General features: G+C 42.8%; 1 long non-coding RNA gene across 1 annotated transcript; it reads left to right on the top strand.

Moving 5' to 3' along the window:
- Positions 1 to 2,579: 2,579 nt before the first annotated feature.
- On the top strand, positions 2,580 to 14,751 carry LOC115271197. Its single transcript, XR_003899808.1, has 3 exons — positions 2,580 to 2,614; positions 11,311 to 11,366; positions 14,732 to 14,751. It is a non-coding gene; the product is annotated as an uncharacterized LOC115271197 (long non-coding RNA).
- Positions 14,752 to 16,405: the final 1,654 nt, after the last annotated feature.

Here is a 16,405-nt window from a genome sequence, read left to right as displayed (position 1 = left end):
AAATACACACACAGTAAACATTTGCAAAATGATTAAGTGTGGAGATGAAAGTAAAAAGGATTCAACACCTTAAGCTGTCCAGGGGGCTCAGCAACAAGTGTCATTTAATGACATGTCAGCCCTTGATGAGCCATGTAAATTGCAGTAGATAGATGATGGATAAAGTGAATTGGGTTTAGATTTACTCGTCTCTTTGCCATTGTCTCTTTTCCCACTATATGGCTATGCAATTGATGAGAATATTACCACTGTCAAAATTCATGAGTCAGGCCCTCAAAAAAACATGAAGTTTTGTTTTTCAAATAATAGAGTTGGGGATATTTTGTATTTACCTTCTGATTTCCGAGCCTTTAGATAGTACTCACTTCACGTTTTCAACTTTTTTCTGCTGATAAAAGCACATCCTCTTCTTGATGGTATTGGAGACATTAACCTCACTGACACGAAAGCACAGGATTCTGGAGACAAACACTGTGATTAGAAACATACACTTAGATTGTTGCAAAAATTGTATTGTGGTTCTGAATTTATAATGATGCCACATTTGTCACTCTCACCTTTTAAAATGCAGCACTGTAACTTTTCCCAGTGATTTCTTCAGAGCTTTGTATCAATAAGAAGCTTTCCCACAATCTCTCAGGACAGAATGGAAACATATATAGATTGTAAACTCTCCAGGTCAGGAACTCTTTATTATGTGTGTTCAGTATATAAAACAATGGGGCCCTGATCCCCCAACCAGGTCCTCTAGGCACTACCATAATTAATAACACAGACAAATTATCTTCTCAGCTCCCAGCCTGAGTAACCAGGCCATGAACTGAGAAGGTCATAGATCATTGAGCAACAGCAGAGCCACTCTGTTCTACAGGTGGAACTGCCCATGGATTTTCATTGTCATGGCTCCACCTGCACTGCCCCCCAAAAAGACTTCTTGTACACATTGGGTTGCAAAGATCCCCTGCAAATCTCTGGCTTCTCTGCGTTTGCTCCCCCATGTTCTGGGCACTCACCCACAATGAAACCACACTGGTCCTGCTGTGATCAGGGTTCTTTGCATCTATGGGAGGTGTAAAGAAAGATCTGACCCTTAGTCAGTTTTTGACATTTATGTCCAGCTTATCCATACAGTATTACCTTTTGTATATTCAAGGCATCAACTGAGGGGGGAAAGGGAGGGGTTCTTAAATAGGTGGATGGGGGTGGACCCTTGGTCGTTTGTTCTAACACCATAAAGCTCAGAACCTTGTTAATTATGAAGCCCTGACAGCTGGGCTCAGATTGTTATAGAATATTGATTGAGAGACTTCTGCCACTGCCATTTATTAAAAATAGTCATCAGTATCAGAATCTCCACTCCACCCCCAGGGTTTCTTCAATACTTCTTATCAAAACATTTTTTCTAAAAACTCTCCTGATCACACAATAAAAAGAAAAATTATTAACCCTGGCACTGCAGACTAATTCCAGCCATGATCAGTCATAGTGATAAATTGTCCAGAGAGAAGAAGCCACAAGTGAGCTTTTGGCAGTAATAAGTTAAGCTGATTTTTACAGTGAAAGAGCATCTTACCCAGGTTCCAGGTCATGTGGCTGACATGGCACAGCTGATTTCCACAGCTGTAATTGCCTGTGTGCAGAAATATGTCAGGTCAGAGGTGTTTGGGTTGGTCTCTTGCACCTCTATTATTCATTCTTACAAGTTAACTGAGTGGCCATTCTGTATAGACACCCCCAGCTATAAGTGGCATTTCATTATGATGAGTATCCAATTCTCATACCCTTCCTGATCTGATGCAATTTGGCATAATTCCACAAATTTCCATGTTCTGAGAAGAGTAAATGCAACAATAGCCTAGGTCAGTTATGTCAACAAATCAGCAGAACCTAAGGACAGCAATCTGCCCTCACCTGCTGGAGGCAGTATTTGGTGCAGGGAGGCTTCATCAGCTGACTAGAAAGAATTATGTGATTGGCTGAGAGGATCATATAATTGGCTAAAATTGGTTTAGAGGCGCTCGCCATCTGTCTTTTACAGAAATACCAACTAGGAGTTTTATTCCAAAAGTAAGTGGTGGGTCAGGTAGTTTAGATCTCTTTACTCTAGCACAGGAAAATCATTGTCTTGTTTAGAAAGCAAATGAAATTGGATGTGATTTGGTTCTATTATGTCAGTAGCCGACTAGCTGTTTAGTTTTGTCCACAGAATCTACCTCTAATGTACAAAATGCATTCCAACTGCAGGCAAGAGTCATGAGTGTTCACATTTCTAATATTGTGATGTCAGCGATCTGTGGCTTTTTGGGAACAGATTCTCAGATGATCCTGCTTGACTCTCCAAAACACTTGGTTAAACTGGAAAATGTGGTTTCTGATGAGCCTGCCTGCACTAGTAGTAGATACTCAAACCATCATTGCTTCTATCTGTTTGTCTAAGCATGATGGAATGTCTCAAATGTTACACTCAGTGCAACAGTAGGTCAGATTCCAAAGTACAACACTAGGTCTGGCCTAGTTTGGCAATGCCCTGTCACATGAGTGACAAACGAAAAACCTGCCCTCTTCTTCACTCATGGGCTGGGAACACTACAGAGGCAGTACACATTCCTATAAGGTATGGATTGGGTCTTTGCAGCCACATCATCTTCCCTTCTCATCCTCTGCTAGGAGTGATAGTGGTGGGTGTCAGAGGCAATTTTTGTAAATCAAGGGTTCTGATCAGTTAAAGACAGTAATGATTTTATTGTTTAGTCATATTAACGCCAAATTAATTTAGCTTTAAGGCCACATTCCTACTGCAGATTATGGAACTTCATTTTTAAAACCTGGTTATACAAGTGTATGAAACTTCTGCTATAGCTCCCACTGATGTAACTCAAGGACAGCTAAACTCAACTTATTGAGCTCTCTCAGAGGAACATGACATGCCCAACTCTTCTAATTGAGTTAACCTGCAAAAGAGAGGTTTGTAACAGAAATGCTGATAGACACTTAACTCTAGTGGTACTACCAAATTTTAGAATAAGGTGTTTTAAAAAGGAATATGAACAATGAGGACCAAACAATATGTCATGTTTAAGTCATCCCTTATTCCATCCTCACACTCAAGCAAAATTGGTAGCTTTATTTTGCTTCATTCTTGTCAAAGATGGGTGGTCACTCAAAGGAACTAGCGGCAAGTGGGATGAGTAACTCTTTTCCTCCCTTGGAAGCCAGATTTTCTAAACTGCCTTTCTAGAGCGTCAAGTCACTTTTAGGAATAAATCTGAGAGCTGAAGTCCCATGACAGGATTTGGCATCGTACCAAATCCTAACACAGCAGTATTGCACTAAGAGGGTAGCACAGTTTGAAGTGTCATTCTTCACTCAAAGACACTAAATGATGAGATTCTGCCATTACTTCAGGGGCTGTAAGCAACCTACACGGGACCTGGAGAGACCTTTCCCCAATATCAGCCATAGGTGGGCGAGGCTGCTGTAGGTGGACCTATGCTGGCCCCTCCCCCTGCAAACCCAGTGGTCCACTTGTGGGGCAAGTGAAAGTCAAAGATCCTATGGCCTACTCAAGAGTAAGGGAAAATGGGTTTTAACAGCCAACAATATTTTTAGCTATTACTTTGTGCATAGCAAATAGTATCCTGGCTTACAGTCACTACACTACCACTATTTCATTGCTTAGCTAATTATACACATGGTGTTAGTATATACACTTTAATAGTGTATTTTCAGGAAGCAAGGGGAAACTGTTCAGTATGGAAGTGCTACTTCTCCAGAGCTAAGCTGGCCTGGCAGCAGACAGTTCCATATTTAAAGTGACAAGAGGAAAAAGAACCATAGATCCCTGCTATTTTGTCCAGCTTTATGTGCAAGACTCATTTTTTCCATAAAAGCTCCATTTCCACTGAAAGCATTTTGCAGCATACAGCATCATTGGAGCTAACATGGAAAGCTATATTTCAGAATACCAACAGTAAGAGGCAGCATAGCAATCACTATTCTATTACATAATAAAATATACTGTGACAAAACAATCCAGCATTTTCTAGACATACCTGGTGTGTGTGGAATATTCCATGCAGAATACATATGTTTTCATTGCAGCTCAGCACAGCCTTAGCAGAAGAGTGAGGAGAATGTTCGCAGTTTTCACTCTGACAGGTAGTGGTCTTTGCAGTTTTTTAGGGTTACATGCTGCTAGGTGGATGGCCAGTGAGGATTGCTGAGATTGAACTTTTTGTTAAGTTGTTGGGTTTTGTTGTAGTTAAGAAAAACCTTAAGAGACTTAGAACTATCAGCTGATACACTTAGAAGTATGTAGTTATAGACCAGCTATTAGGGTTACCCTCATCTTCTTGTGTAGTAACCACACTTTTTACACCTAGTTTAAGGCCCTGATCCTGCAATGAACTCTGCATGGCGACAAGCCCCACTGGAGCCAATGGGGCCAACAGGGGTCCATCTTCACAGAGCCCCTCTGCAGTATCAGTTCCTTAGACTGCAAGCTCTCTGGGGCAGGAAGCACACCTCTCTATACAACTGTATGGAGGCCACAATCCCAACGGAGACTTCTGGGTGCTAATAAAGCAGTGTGCACTCACTAGCCAGGGATGGAAAAATAAAGTCCCAACTCCAAATCTCTCCACATCACTTTCTTCTGGGTTTCCTTTATTTCCCAAAACCCAAACTAAAAACCAGAATAAATCAACTCCAATTACTAGGTAATAACCAGCCAAGGTCTTGCCACCTGGGAAAAGAGACAACACACCCTTTCCCTATGGCAGTCCTTCTCAACCTTTCCAGACTACTTTACCCCTTTCAGAAGTCTGATTTGTCTTGCATTCCCCCAAGTTTCACCTCACTTAAAAACTACTTGCTTACAAAAATCAGACAAAAATACAAAAGAGGGTCACAGCACACTATTACTGAAAAATTGCTGACTTTCTCATTTTTACCATATAATTATAAAATAAACAATTGGAATATCAATATTGTACTTACATTTCAGTGTGATACTTGAGTCTGTTTTTCACTTGTGAGCCTTGTGTGAAGCCTGAGCCTCAGGCAGTGGGGCTAAAGCATGTAACTTAGCTTCACGGGGCCCCCTGTGGTGTGGAACCCCAGGCCATTTACCTGCTTGGCACCTCCTAATGCCAGCCCTGCACGTGTGACTCCCCATAACCTGTCCTGTGACCCCTTTGAGGGCTGCAACCCCCAGGTTAAGAAACACTGACCTAGATGAGTTGAGTACCCCCTGGAAGACCTCTGAGTACCCCAGTGGTATATGTATCCCTGGTTGAGAGTCACTGCCCTATGGTAACTTCCCCTACCCTACCTTCCCTTTTCCTTTTATAACTCTGCCCAGATCAACCATCTGATAGGCAGGAACCTGGTAACTCCTTACATGCCAGAGAGCCTTTACACCTTGTCACAATGCTAATGGAGTAGAAAAACAGGCTCGTCCCTATTGTATTTTGAAATTGGAACAATATTTCATAAATACTTAAAAATAATCATCGTTTGTGCCTTACATTTACTTTAGCAGCTCTTATGTCTTAGTGCTTAAAGATGTAATGGCATGTAGTGATGATTAAATACACACTTCACATATTTGAGGGCTTTATCACCAAATATTAGTTATTTTTTCAAAAAATACACAAATTCTGAGCCACAAAATTGGTTGACTATAGCCTGCAAATAATACTGGCCCCATTTCCCAATATAGCAGATATAACTCATGCACAGAAGATGACGATAATGCTTCTTAGATGAGAATTAATGTAATTGGATATCATTTCCAGCTAAATTGTAGGTGATCACTAGGGAAGAACACGTTCTTAATATATGATTAATTGCTGTTGCTGGTGTAGCTACAGGAAAGAGATCTGACAGGGAATAGTCTCAATAGTTCAGATGAGGATTTGTAAAACTCTATAGCTCCTGAATTAAATGAATGTTTATGCTCAAGCTACTTTTAAGTGGAGACACTTATGGCAACAAGCATGTTTATGTTGATTACTTTAATCTTGTGCCTGTAAACTGTTGCTTTGATGTTCTTTAAATTACCAAAGGTATTTAAAGGATTCTGCCTAACATGCTTTCAAATTCTATCTTTTATGTGAATCTTTTCAACTTGTTTAATTGTGAAAATATACATAAAATGCAGTGGGAGTTGGACTGGTGACTCATGCCTCTCATAATTCTTCAGAATATAGGGGAGCAAGAATTTTTGTAACTGCATTTGAAGCTTTTCAAATTTAATTTTCACTGTAAAACAGACCTTTCAGTGGCACAGCTATACCGTTGCAGTTGCAAAAGTGCTAGTGTAGACATAGCCTTGACATAGCCTTAAAATAGCTGCAGGAACTCCCTCTTTTACTCAAAGAGGAAACATGGCACATTATCCTTCATACAAAGGGATAAATACTTCTACCTAAAACACTCTTACCTCCTGAATTTGGATGTTTAGATAAAACTGTGACCCACATCCAAATCTCCCCAGTTTTGCCCATCTCTCAGAAATCACCTGGAGTATGTTGCTATTGGAGTGGAAACTCTTACTTCAAAGTAATCGATTCTTTTTTACCCCCAGCTACCCTTCAGCCAATGAGAAGTTCAGTCACTAGACATCAGCTGTCAGAGGCTGATGAACTTTTGTGTAAAACACAAGGAACTCAAAGCTTAAAATGATCCCCTGGAGGCTTGAAGATGGCAATATTTACCACAGATAGCAGAGAAGAGTTTTATTATGCAGCTGAAAAGAGAAGAATCTGGAAGGCCTATCTGCCAAGCTAACGCGGCACTTGCAAAACTATGTTGCAATTTCTAGAGATCCCAACTGAGATGTGTGTAGGTGCTGTGCACACACAGTAAGGGAGTCCCAGCCTTAGAGAGCTTACATCTAATAGATAAAAGGTGGGAGAAAAGAAGCTTTGTTATTCCCACTTTACAGATGGGGAATTGAGTCACAGATTAAGTGATTTGTCCTTAATCATACAGGAAATAAATGGCAGAGCAGGAAACTAAACCCATATCTCCTATGACTCAGCCCAGTGCCTTAAACATAATACTATCCTTCCTCTTAAAAAGGTAGAAAGGCTCAGCGGGGTGGAAAATTTTATCTATTGTAAGACCATCTGTGCTAACCACTATGCCACCAATTTATCTGAAACAAAGACATACAGTGTTCTTATTGTGCATCTCTAAACCGTCCTATTAAGAAACTTTGTAGATTTATAAAAATAACAAACTTTCACTATGCACCTGCAGCTGACTAAACCATTATTATTTGAAACTTTACTCTTGGGACATTTAATTGAGCTTGGAGTATGAGGAATCAGATGATGACCATTTCCTTGTTCTACTTTAGAGAGGAAATCTGTATCGCCATACAGTACCCTACCTTAGTGTATATACAGTACCATGGAGTATGGACTGAGAGCTGCTAAAGTAGGCTGTTTTTCCATTTGAAGAAGGTAGTCGGGGAGGTGGGAAGGGAAATGTCCAAAGCAGCAGTAAACTTGGGTGGAAGGGCTGGAAGTAGATCTCTCCCCTGTATATAGCCTGTCATATATGAGCTTCACTTTCCCCAGCTGTCTGGTGGGGTTCATGAGAAGGCAGTGCCAGCCTGTGGCTCTGCTTTTGATAACAGAGAGCACTGGCAAATGAAAAATGATTCTGGCACTGACTTCTCTGGCTGTCTTGGTGTTTGTTACTGGAGTGTGCATCTGCACACAGTGAGTATAGATTACACTGGTGGATAGAGCATCTTGTATGATTGTTAGGATGTCCTCCCTAGCAAGTAACATTATATCAAGCACAAAGGGGTGATCGATTTTGTGATTAGAGCACAGGCTGTAAACAAATGCAGTGCTGATGGTAGCATGTCAACTGAAAAGTAGGGGTTAAAAAGAGTAAAACATGCACAGACATGATGGTTTACATGCTCTCCAATTATGCCTATTTCGCATCTAGTTGCCCCAACATGTTGTTAATAGCAGGACTAATGGACTGTCCCAATGACTTCTAGAGTTAAAGGAACAGTGTACACTAGCAAATGTGGCACACCAAAATATAAACACAAAAGTCCTTTACTTTGACATTCAAAAAAGCATTTTTCCACGGGCTACACCAAAAACAGTATATTCCTTTAGCTGGTACTTAGAGACTTTCCAAAGTGACTCATGCTATGGGTTGCCCTTTATAAAAGGCCTGATTTGTTTCAGATGATAGGTGCTCAGTGCTTTCTGAAAGGTGGGTCCCTTGAAATAGTCTGTATTTGGGCCCCCATAATAAAAAAAAATTGTGATAATCAATGATATAAGTACCTAAAAGAAAAAAAATTGCCCACAAGAAAATCAAGTGGAGAGCAGAATAAATGTAGGTCTTTCATGGGGAAGAGAAATGTCAATCATCCAAAAATACCTCAGCGATAAGGAGGATTGCCAATTATATTTTTAAAATATTCTTTAGGATCCTGAAATATCAATTATGGTGTCAGTTACACTTACATCCCTTTCTATTCTGCTAAATCCTGCTTATTCAAGTCCTATTTAAAAACACTTTTATTCTCTGTTTTCCGCAGGAGAAGGAGGTTAAACTTGAAAGACCCTTCAATTATATATGAAGAGGCAAATCTGCTGGGGATGAGTAGCTGCATATCTGAGAGCAGGTGAGCACCTCTGCTCTTCCTGCAATTACCTATTTAAAACCCAAAAGGTGCTGTGCAGTAGCAGTACTGTACGTGTTAGCTGAGGTTTTAGTTTTTGCTGAAATAAAAAAAAAAAAAAAAATCTACCAATGAAGTTCTGTTCTTCAACACTTCAGTAGGTTTTGCGCATCTATTCAGCAGAGCTTTTCATGTTGTTCCCTACTTCCCTGACAATCCACTGTCTGCATCCTCTCTCCTAAGTACTTTGGAGCCTAAGCTTCATTGACCATCAGTTTTACACTGACTTGGCTTTTAAACTGTCTCCAGTCTAGTACTCTACACTTAAAGGAAATCGCATAGTAAGACTTCTCCCTTCCTTGTCCCCTCCTCCCAACCCTACCTTCCCAAGCCAACTGCTAGTCTCTCACCCTTGCAGAAGGGCATTAACGATCCATTGTAAAGATCTTGTTAAACAGTCTCTTACTAAATACCCACTTCTTCGGATGCATGTAGTGGAAATTTCCAGGGGCAGGTATAAATATGCAGGCAAGAATCAGTGTAGAGATAACGAGGTTAGTTCAATCAGGGAGGATGAGGCCCTCGTCTAGCAGTTGAGGTGTGAACACCAAGGGAGGAGAAACTGCTTTTGTAGTTGGCTAGCCATTCACAGTCTTTGTTTAATCCTGAGCTGATGGTGTCAAATTTGCAGATGAACTGAACCTCAGCAGTTTCTCTTTGAAGTCTGGTCCTGAAGTTTTTTTGCTGCAGGATGGCTACCTTTAAATCTGCTATTGTGTGTCCAGGGACCAATCCATGCAACAAACCTCGATGCCAACTCTGCCCACATATCTACACCAGCGACACCATCACAGGACCTAACCAGATCAGCCACACCATCACTGGTTCATTCACCTGCACGTCCACCAATGTAATATATGCCATCATATGCCAGCAATGCCCCTCTGCTATGTACATCGGCCAAACTGGACAGTCCCTACGTAAAAGGATAAATGGACACAAATCAGATATTAGGAATGGCAATATACAAAAACCTGTAGGAGAACACTTCAACCTCCCCGGCACACAATAGCAGATTTAAAGGTAGCCATCCTACAGCAAAAAACTTCAGGACCAGACTTCAAAGAGAAACTGCTGAGCTTCAGTTCATCTGCAAATTTGACACCATCAGCTCAGGATTAAACAAAGACTGTGAATGGCTAGCCAACTACAAAAGCAGTTTCTCCTCTCTTGGTGTTTACACCTCAACTGCTAGAAGAGGGCCTCATCCTCCCTGATTGAACTAACCTTGTTATCTCTACACTGATTCTTGCCTGCATATTTATACCTGCCCCTGGAAATTTCCACTACATGCATCCGAAGAAGTGGGTATTCACCCACGAAAGCTCATGCTCCTATACGTCTGTTAGTCTATAAGGTGCCACAGGACACTTTGCTGCTTTTAAAGATCCAGACTAACACGGCTACCCCTTTGGTATAAAATATTGTTACAGATGGAGGATTTTGGATGGCTTGAAATGTAGTGACCTCTGCAGTTCACAAATACTACTCTTTTAAGAGACTATGTCTTCATCCCAAGCTTGCCCCAGTCGCTGCACTGTGTGGTAGAAGAAATGGAGTCTCATGACACAAGTTACAGACATTCTGCTTTTGATTTTGGTGCCTGGTGCCACTTTGTTTTCTGTGTGGCCTGTGTTGGGCTATTACTGTGATGTCCCAGTTAATACTGTCAACCTCTCTAGCTTCACTGGATCACATAGTTTCCCTGTTGCTGGCTTCTTTTCCCTTCTGTCTGTAATAGTAGCAGTCTGTAATAAAAGCCTAATGCTTTCTACAGCTTCGCAGTGCATTACTGAGCCTATGTTTCAAATTGGCAGACTTTAACACAGTGGTAGCATGCAAAACAGATGAATATCAATACATATTCATGCCATGGGCTAATAATGCAGCAGCAGAAACACAAGAAAGATCAACATTCCATCTAGTTCTGTGTTCTCTCCTTGACAGGAACATCTACTGAATGCTGCAGAAAAAGGTGAAAATGCCCAAATGTGTAGCTGTGTGGTGTGTTTGTGCTGAGTTAGTGGGGAAATTTCTTCCTCATTGCAGCTGATGATCAGCTCATGCACTGAAGCATAAAGATTGGTAGCTGATGTAAATCTTATCCTAGCTTGTATAACTGCAGGTAAAGCAGCGGAGCGTATCCATAATTTGTGTAATTTTTGGTCCAATTGATATAGCGTGAGGACATGAAGGAACTTAGCTCGTTGGAACATAACACAATTTTAGGAACAGGAAAAAATATTTTGTCCTAACAAGCCTGCTACATTTTATGTAACTTTCAGCCCACATTCTTGCAGTAAAAGTCTAGATTCTAAATCCTAAATTCATGCCTATTCTTTGCTGTGATGGCCTCCTATGACAATTTTTGCCATATGTTTAGTACTCACTGAGTGAAAATTTTCTGCTTGAGAATCCTATTTTCTCTCAATCATTAAAAAGTTAGTAAAGATAATTTACTCTTAAACACCTTGTTCAGAGTCTGGAGGGCCTCCCACTAGATCACTTCCAAATCTCTGCCTACTGGAGGCATCAGAACCAGCCTTTTATTTCCAGATGTCAGTGTCTTACTGTTTTTCCAATAGGCACCATGAACTTCTCTCTCAGCCAGGTATGGACATATTGGGACTGTTTGGTGAAGGTAAGTATGACTGAATACACACCTCATGCCACATTCTCTTAATGGAATATATGCTTCTCTACAGTGGCAGCTGTCCAGGGTAGAATGTGCTTCATCTGTTTAAATATCTGCCTTCCTATTTATATGCAATGTGTAGATGCAATAATAATTCCAGAGAAAATGCATTACACTTTGCATCCTTAGGGTTTTTAAATTAGCAGGAAAAGCTCCGGGCCTCAAGAAGTACATTTTGCCCCCATAGAATTGCAGTACTGATTACGCCACTGCTCCCAGAAGAGAAAATTAACAACAGAATGAAAAACAAATCTCATTAGGAATTCAAGTAGCCTAGTCCTTTCTCAAGATTATCTGTCTTACAGGAGGCATATGTGGTTTGGCTGTGAGTCTGTCTGTTTAGATCTATGAGTACTTAGCTTCAGATGTACAGTGCTGGAACTTGCTTCTACCACTTTGACACACCCAAGCTGATCTTACTTGCCTCTCACATTGAAAGCTTCAAGATGTAACTATGGAGAGCAATTGAAAATAAGATTAGTAAGGTAAAGAGCAAGGGGGGTTATTTGACAGCCCCGTTTGGGGTGCAGGAAGAGGGGAAATTGAACACTGGGAGAAGGGGGGGGGGGCTTGGCTGCTGTCACCAAAAGTGTAACCTAGCAACCTGAACACAATCAGGCACAAAGTAAACAGACTTTTTAACAGAAGTGAGGTAACTTTGCACGTCTCCCTCCAGACCGTGGGAGCAAAGGGGACTCATTCCCCAAGCTATGGTATCAGTGTAAATGGTGAGTAGGTCCTTTATATATATTTAATAACAGGCACATTTCTGACTTTTACTGCTTTTCTTTGTTCAAATATCACAGTCCCAACTTTCCCTTTGAAACAGCAGCCCTCTGAAATGTAGGAAGCTGGGGAGAGGGAGCTTCTAGCAAGTAGCCCTGATTTATGCAAATATGTACGAACAAGCTATGGTCCCAGGCCACCTGTGTGTGAAAAGAAAGGTACACTTGCACATAAAATGGCTGGGATGGGCAGGTAGGTAGCTTCATAATTCCCAAAGTCTAAGACTTAGTGCTGCTGCTTTTATAGCCCTCATGTTTGAGTGTCCACTCCCCCACATTACCTTGGTTATTACTGTTTGTGTTTTTCTTATCTCATACCTGAGCCTATGAGGTATTCAGGACTCTCAACTCCCATTGGCTTCAGAAGGAGTTGAGGGTACTCAGCATTTTGCAAGGTCAGGCTAGTTTTGTTTCTTGGCTCTGACTATTTACATGATTAGCAGAGTCTCTGCTGGCATTATTTTATGTATTTATTTATTTGCATTACCATTGATCTTGGTTGGGGTCTCCAGGTACAGAGCCCCATTGTGCTAGTCGCTGTACATAAATGTAGAATGAACCAGTCCCTGCTCTGAATAGCTTACAATCTATATAAATAGATAAGATAATGGTACTTATCTTCTCCCATCATTTGTTTATCTACATTTTACAGTGGAGGAATTGAAGCATAGAGAGATTAAGTGTCTTGCCCCAGGTCACACAAGAGATCTGTGGAACAGCTAGGATTTGAATCTAGCTCTGCTAAATTGCAGTCTACCTTCTGGGCATACTACTATTAGGAAGGTTTCATCTGAATTAAAATACATTTTTAGGGAGTTTTCAAAGAGCTATAGCAGTGGTTCCCAAACTTGTTCCGCCGCTTGGGCAGGGAAAACCCCTGGCACGCCGGGCCGGTTTGTTTACCTGCCGAGTCCACAGGTTTGGCCGATTGCTTCTCCCAGTGGCCACGGTTCGCTGCTCCAGGCCAATGGGAGCTGCTGGAAGCGGCGGCCAGTACGTCCCTCGGCCCGCGCTACTTCCAGCAGCTCCCATTGGCCTGGAGCAGCGAACCGCGGCCACTGGGAGCCGCGATCGGCCGAACCTGCGGACACGGCAGGTAAACAAACCAGCCTGGCCCACCAGGGGCTTTCCCTGCACAAGCGGCGGAACAAGTTTGGGAACCACTGAGTTATAGAAATGAGGGGTGAAAAGATTTATTAGGTCATCTAATTAAAGTACAACATACACCAATCCTGTACACCTCAGCTGGGAAACCAACTATATGTATACAGCTCACAATTTTGATTCATATGGTAGATGCATCACAACAGTGAAACTGCCACAAGTCTGTTTCATAAGGGGAAGAACCAGCCCCAAGTTACTGGGGAGATGATTATTTTCAGAGGATTTATTTAAATGAACTTAAATTAAATAACTCACAGTGACTTGTTAAAGTGTCATCTCTCTGATGACTGGTGAGGGCTGGCTGGACTTCTTACGGGCCCCTGTTTACATGTGACTGCATTGTTGGGGTGCTGCTGAATATGAGGTGGGTATCATAATCTCCTCCTAGGCCTGGTCACTGAGAGCCACACTACAGGTTTGCAAAATGCTTCTTTAAACTTCCTTTGCTTGCTGCCCAGCTGCCTCTTCAGCACCAGGCATTCGTTAGAATTAGCGTGGGGGTGGCAAGGTGGGTGGTTTGGCCTAGGTGGGGCATGGACAAAATAGCTTTCAAACAGATACTCAGGCACTGGCCTTTAAAAAGCTGTAGTTTCTAAACTCCTAGCTAAAGAAATGCTCAAGCAAATACAGATAAATTGTATGTCAATGATTTCCCCAGTGGGCTCCACTTTAGTTACATTTGAAATGGTGAATTATGAAACAGAGGGTAGAGGGAAATGATAGCGCCTAAAGCTTCTTCCTGTGGTTTGTTCTGCCCTTTGTTAGCACGGGTGGAGTGTTTGAAACAAACCTATGCCCATGGGTACTGAGCAATGACTCCCACTAATCCATGCTAAGCACCAACCCACACCCAGGGCCTGTTGTGTGATTTAGGGATTCATTGCGCAGTCACAAGGTGACCAGTGTCATGTGGGTGTTTTTCACTGCCCATTGCTTCCTGAGGGAACCCATTAAAGCCTTGAGGGAGTACGTCTTTGTTTCTATTTGTAAATGCTACTTCAGGAAGCACCTGCCAAAACAGCGTGGTATAATAATAGTCCCCCCTTATAGAACGCTTTATAAACATTCACTAATCCTCACAACACCTCTGTGAGGTAGATATTGTTAGCCCCATTTTACAGGTGAGGAAACTGACACAAAGAGAGGTCAATACCTCTCAAACCATGGTATAAGTGAGTTTAGGACCTGAATGTACCTTAAATTATAGCAATTGTGTGAAGAAAGATTCTGTCTCCCCACACAATAGAGTTTCTCCATAGGTGTATATAGTACATGTACATAGAATCCATGTGTCTGAATTCCCAACTGAACTGTGCAGCTACGGATGCTGGAATAATCACCAACTTTTCTGTATTGTCATAGAATCACTAAAATGGCAACAGAGATAAAGAACTTTGAACCTGTTCTTCAGCAGCTGGAGTAAGTACCCAAGTGCCATTCCCTACATTTGGAAGAAACACCTAAGCAGCAATGCCATGAGTGATCAGGTGGGAAAGCAGCAGCTTGTACCCCTGCAAACAGTAACTGAGCTGATGTGGCTTCTGACTAAAAATGGTCATATGGGGTAGTGATAGGTGTTTCATTGCTGACAGAGGGAAGCCTGCTGGGCCCATCTCCATCAGGCAGACAAAAGAAACATTCTGCTTGGAGTTTGAGCGTTAGCTTTCTAGCTAATAAACCTGCACACACCAGGTTTCCTGTGCAGTGACATAAGCAGAGTTCAAGTTACATTGTGCGGTAACAACACTGAGTGACATACCATTAAAAAGTCTGGTTTTGGTTTTCATTTTGAAACCATGGGTGAATAACTACAGAGGCAGCATCCATTCCCAGAACTAAACCTGGGTGAATTGTTCATAACAAATAATTCACAATGAATTTCACCTTGTTTCCTGTTCCCACTTTGTTTGCAAAAAGAGAACATTTTTCTGAACTATATTTGCGGTATGAAATTATTCACTGAGTAATTTCTGCTGATAATCCTTGGTCTGTGGCTTGTTTATGAGCAGTTTGTTGGGGATGTTCAGTGCTTTCAGAGTGAGCTGTTTTATTTGGATGTCCAGGGCTAGAGTCTCTATATTTGAGCTGGCCCTTTTACACTGTCCTTGGGACAAAGGAGGCATAACAGGATTACTGAGGATTCCCCTTTTGTAGGTGAATTCCAGGCTGGTATAGAAGCCGAATAGCCAGTTGTATGCCACCTCTTCATGCCCTGCTCCAAAGATAGGGGGCACATCAGGGAGAAGAGACATGTTGGGGTAATTCTCAGACAGCAGAACAGCCATCTAAGGGGCTATTATAGCTGGGGAAGGTTACAACAACCTGAGGCTGTTCTTATACTTACAAGAGGGGATGAACTGTCCCCTGGCTGCCCCCAGCCTCAATAAGGTGCAAAGGTGGCTCTAAACCAGGGGTGGGCAAACTTTTAGGGCTGAGGGCCACATCTGGGGGTGGGGAAATTGTATGCAGGGCTGGGGCAGGGGGTTGGGGTGCGGGAGGGAGTGCAGGATGTGGGAGGGGGTGCGGTGTGGAGGAAGGGGCTCAGGGCAAGGGATGGGCAGAGGAGGGGTGCAGGGTCTATGAGGGGGCTCAGGGAAGGGGGTGAGGGTGCAGAAAGAGTGCAGAATGCAGGAGGGGGCTCAGGGCAGGGGTGCAGGAGGGGTGCGGACTGCGGGAGGGGGTGCACAGGGGTGCAGGGTGCAGCAGGGAGGTCAGGGCAGGGGGTTGGGTGCGCAGGGGTGCGGGGCTTATGAGGGGGCTTAGGGCATGGAGTTGGGGTACAGGAGGGTGCGAGGTGCAGGCAGAGGGCTTAGGACAGGGAGTTGGGGGGCAGCATGCAGGCAGGGTTCGGGCTCCGGCCCGGCACCGCTTACCTAAAGCGGCTCCAGGGTGGCAGCAGCGCGCACCAGGGCCAGGGCAGGCTCCCTGCATTCCTGCCCTGTCCTCGGCCCCGCGCCGCTCCAGGAAGCGCTGAGGCCCCTGGGGGAGGGGGGAAGGAGGGCTCCTCGTGCGCTGCCCTTGCCGCGCCTCCAGGTA

Source organism: Terrapene carolina, unplaced genomic scaffold (assembly GCF_002925995.2).
Source record: "Terrapene carolina triunguis isolate 2854851 unplaced genomic scaffold, T_m_triunguis-2.0 Scaffold95, whole genome shotgun sequence".
In the NCBI taxonomy this organism is placed as follows: domain Eukaryota; kingdom Metazoa; phylum Chordata; order Testudines; family Emydidae; genus Terrapene; species Terrapene triunguis.
Note: the sequence above shows the minus strand (reverse complement) of the source record. Positions and strands in the feature narration are given on the sequence as shown.